General features: G+C 48.6%; 1 pseudogene; it reads right to left on the reverse strand.

Moving 5' to 3' along the window:
• Positions 1 to 4,087: 4,087 nt before the first annotated feature.
• Positions 4,088 to 4,205, reverse strand: LOC124607873 (annotated as a pseudogene).
• Between the last annotated feature and the right edge of the window lie 331 nt (positions 4,206 to 4,536).

Genomic DNA, 4,536 nt, shown 5'->3' on the forward strand with positions numbered 1-4,536 from the left:
AATTCTTTGTGGCTAACTCAGCTGGTAAATCTGATTTTAATAGAATACGTAGAGTGATTCTAGGAACTTGGAAAGTTTTTGCTGCCTTCAAGTAGCCCACCGTTTTTTTAACGTTTTTAATTGCTGTTTGCATAGGAGTCTCATACTACTGCTTTTGAGCTCCTGAAGTCATTTCTGAAGCAATTCTTATAAATGGAACTTGTTGCGAAAGTATGTTACAAATAGTCCGTATTAGTGACTCCTTCTACTCATTAGATGAATTTTTGGATATAGTAAGTGGGTAATTTCCCCACCCCCGTCCAAAAAAAGTGTCATGTAATATTTTGTGTAATGTAATATCTTGTATTTTCTTAACCTGACACATTCAACATCATTACGAAGTGTAGTGCTCATGATCTATGGTACAAGTACTAATCTAATCTACACAGCCATCTCGAAACTCAGTAGCGCAAATAAAATCGAAAATTAAATTTAAGTAGGCATCACAGACTCCGTTTTACAGCTTAATGTATTAACTAAACGTCTGTTTAGAGAATATATTAATAATTTACATATTATGACAAGAATGACGCTGAAAACCACTAACTTGCAAATATTATTCCTCCTACTGAATTCATTAAAACAGCTTCAGTCGAGTGCGGTGGCTGCCAACTGCAACATGAATGCATCCCAAAGCAGTCTACAGTTGCTAATCGTGTTTTCAAGTACCTCGCGAGAGTGCAGCACTTATAAGGCGAGAAACCATAGTTTAAAAAATGGCTCTAAGCACTATGGGACTTAACTTCTGAGGTCATCAGTCCCCTAGAACTTAGAACTACTTAAACCTAGTTAACCTAAGGACATCACACACATCCATGCCCGAGGCAGGATTCGAACCTGCGACCGTAGCGGTCGCACGGTTCCAGACTGCAGCGCCTAGAACCGCTCGGCCACACCGGCCGGCAGAAACTATAGTATTTCACATTCCTACCATTACTCAGTATTTGTACCTCTTCTTCTACCTATTCTTTTGAGCACCCTTCGTATACTGCCGCAGACAATGCCAGGTAACGGCGGCTGGCAGTGTTTTCCAACCTGTGGCTGCAATTCGTGTGGCCGAAATGTTGCCAGATATATTGCCTGCAATATGCAGTTTTTCTGCTTTGTGTAAGTGAATCTTAGCAGAAATCTAGAGCAAGCTGGTTGGAAATGGGCACTGCCAAATCAGCGATGTAAAATACGTAGTCATAGTTCGAGCACACTCAGTGTCATTCCATAAGCAGTTGTAAAATAGCGTCCTGCGTTCGTAATGGCACACACAATAGAGGTGCTTGACGTTGCAGCAAAAAAGAGCGTCTATGGGGGACGGAAAGAGTAAACGCAGTATTATGGCGGCAGAGGCGCAGATCGCGAGATGGCGCCTATCTCGGGCCTCTCGGGAAGATGTGACCCCCGCGCGCAATAAATAGCGCGCCGCGATATCGCCTCGTCGTATCGATCACAGCGCCCTTTTCGATCTATTGTCCGGCCGCGGCACAATGTCCGCGCGCTCCATACATGTTTTTCTCGCGGGCAAAAAAATAAATTCTTGCGGTTCTTATCGCGAGTGCCATTATGCCGCTGGCTGCAGCATCAGCGGCACCACTCTCCTTCCCGTTTTTTGGCCAGCCCCTGCGTCCCACCAATCAGCAAGTCGTTTGGTGTGACGAGCGCCTCGGGACCGAGCCGCGCCTGGCTAAACGCGGCCGAGGACCCCAATCTCTCTCTCTCCCTCTCTCTCTCTATTCCCCCCCCCCCCCCCCCCCCCCCCACTCTTCCTCTCCCTCTTTCCCACCCCGCTGGCCTCCACCGTTTCACGTTACAGCGGCGTGCAAAATTTACTCCCACTGGCCGCGTCCAGATAAGGCATCCACTGCAGCTCTTCTCGTTAGCTGGTGCTAACGGCAGCGCCGACGGGCGCAGCGAATTGCGGGGAGAGGATAAAAAAAAAGGAAAAAACCGCAGAGCTGCGGGTCCGGTCGCTACGTAATCGAAGACATTTTTGCCGGGCAGTGCGAGTCGTTGTGAAAGGAGCTGACGCGGCGATCTCGCCTAGAACTCTCGCCAACAACGTTACTGCTCGTTGTAGCTAATGTCCTACCGTCATCGCGGTCATTACAGAGCGCCGCTCTTGTCGACGTGAGGTCAAGCATCCGGGGATGCCAGTGCAACAGTGGCGGAGTAGGCAGTCGCCACGGCGAGGGCAACAATTCCATACATCAGATACTTCGGAGATGGTACTCTTTTGCCGGCTAACTGCACATGAACTGCCCACTTTTAGGACAAAATAACGACAGTGTTTGGCTTCCTGCCCAGTGCCGCTTCCGACATTTTCACAGTGGTATATCGTGTCATATATACACTGGGGTGACAAAACTCATGGCATACACCCTAATATAGAGACTGACCTCCGTTTGCCGGCGTAGGGCCAAGGACTCAACAAGTCGTTGGAAGCCCCCTACAGAAATACTGAACCATACTTGCTTTATAGCCGTTGATAATAGCGAAAGTACTGCCAGAGGAGGATTTTGAATGCGAATTGATCTCTCGATTGCGTCTCAAATCGAGCGATCTGGGTGGCATTCCTTCGAAGTTTCCAGAATTTTCTTCAAACCAATCGCGAACAGTTGTGGTGGACCCGGTGACATTGAGCACTCTCATTTATAAATCTTCCATCGTTGTTCGGGAACATTAAGTGCCAAAAATGGTCTCCGTGTAGCCAAACATAACAATTTCCAGTAAAATAAATGTAAATGTCGTGTGACTAGGGCCTCCCGTCGGGTAGACCGATCGCCGGGTGCAAGTCTTTCGATTTGACGCCACTTCCGTGACTTGTGCGTCGATGGGGATGAAATGATGACGATTAGGACAACACAACACCCAGTCCCTGAGCGGAGAAAATCTCCGACCCAGCCGAGAACCGAACCCGGGTCCTTGGGATTGACATTCAGTAGCACTGACCACTCAGCTACCTGGGCGGACACAATTTCGAGTCAATGTTTGGTTCAGTTGGACCACAGGACCCAGTCCATTTCGTGTAAACTCAGTCCACACCATCATGGAGCTACAAACCAGCTTGCTCCAGCTTGGGTCCACGTCTTCGTGGAGCTGCGCCACACTCAAACCCTACCATCAGCTCTCACCAACTGAAATCGAGACTCGTCAGACCATGCCAAGGTTTCAAGTCGTCTAGGACCTAACGGATGTAGTCAGGAGACCAGGAGAGGCGCTGCTGTTATCGCAGGTACTCCCTTTTATCATCTGCTGCCATAGCCCCTTAATGTCAAATTTCGCAGCAGTGTCCTAACGGACATGCAATGTTACTTGTCTGTTAGCACTGACAACACTACGCAAACGCCGCTGCTCTCAGTCGTTACGTGAAGGCTGCCCGCCATTGCCTGTGGTGAGAGATCATTCCTGAAATTTGATGCTCTCGGTACAAAAAATGGTTCAAATGGCTCTAAGCACTATAGGACTTAACATCTGAGGTCTTCAGTCCCCTAGATCTACGTAAAGTAACCTAAGGACATCACACACATCCATGCCCGAGGCAGGATTGGAACCTGCGACCGGAGTAGCAGCGCGGTTCCGAACTGAAGCGCGTAGAACCGCTCGGCCACAGCGGCCGGCCTCTCAGTACATTCTTGATGCTGTGTGGATCTCTGAATATTGAATTACCTAACGATTTCCGAAATGTGATATCCCATGCGTCTAGCTACCATACCACGTTCAAAGTCTGTTACTTCCCGTCGTGCGGCCATAATCACGTCGGAAACCTTTCCACATGAATCACCTGAGCACAAATGACAGCTCTGCCAATGCACTGCTCTTTTATACCTTGTGTAAGCGATACTACGCCATCTGTAACGTACTCAGTCTTCAGGCCACATGTGCCCCATCTGGACCGTCCGACCGCCGTGTCGTCCTCACTGAGGATGCGGATATGAGGGGTGTGTGGTCAGCACACCACTCTCCCGGATGTTAAGATGGTTTTCTTTGGCCGGAGCCTATACTATTCGGTCGAGTAGCTCCTCAATTGGCATCACGAGGCTGAGTGCACCCCGAAAAACGGCAACAGCGCATGGCAGCCCGATCGGTCACCCATCCAAGTACCGGCCACGCCCAACAGCGCTTAACTTCTGTGATCTGATGGGAACTGGTGCATCCACTGCGGCAAGGCTGTTGCCCCTGACAATCATTGAACTATATGAAAAAAACGTAAATTAGTTACAAACCACACTGTGCACGCACATTTTTCAACATGTAAAAGTCGCTACAGGTATTCGGATTTAGGTTATGACATGTTCGATGTGCCTACCATCGCTGGCGATGATGTGGCGCGGACGAATAGTGAAATTCTGAATGATTCGCTGAAGTGTCGGAATGTCAATGCTGTCGCTGACTATCCGAGTGGCTGTTTTGATCTCACCAATGGTTTTGGGGTTATTGCTACACATACTGTGTTTAATATAGCCCCAGGAAAAGGAGTCACATCTGTTCAGATCCAGAAAATATGGC

The sequence above is a fragment of the Schistocerca americana genome, chromosome 3 (assembly GCF_021461395.2).
Source record: "Schistocerca americana isolate TAMUIC-IGC-003095 chromosome 3, iqSchAmer2.1, whole genome shotgun sequence".
NCBI classification, from domain to species: domain Eukaryota; kingdom Metazoa; phylum Arthropoda; class Insecta; order Orthoptera; family Acrididae; genus Schistocerca; species Schistocerca americana.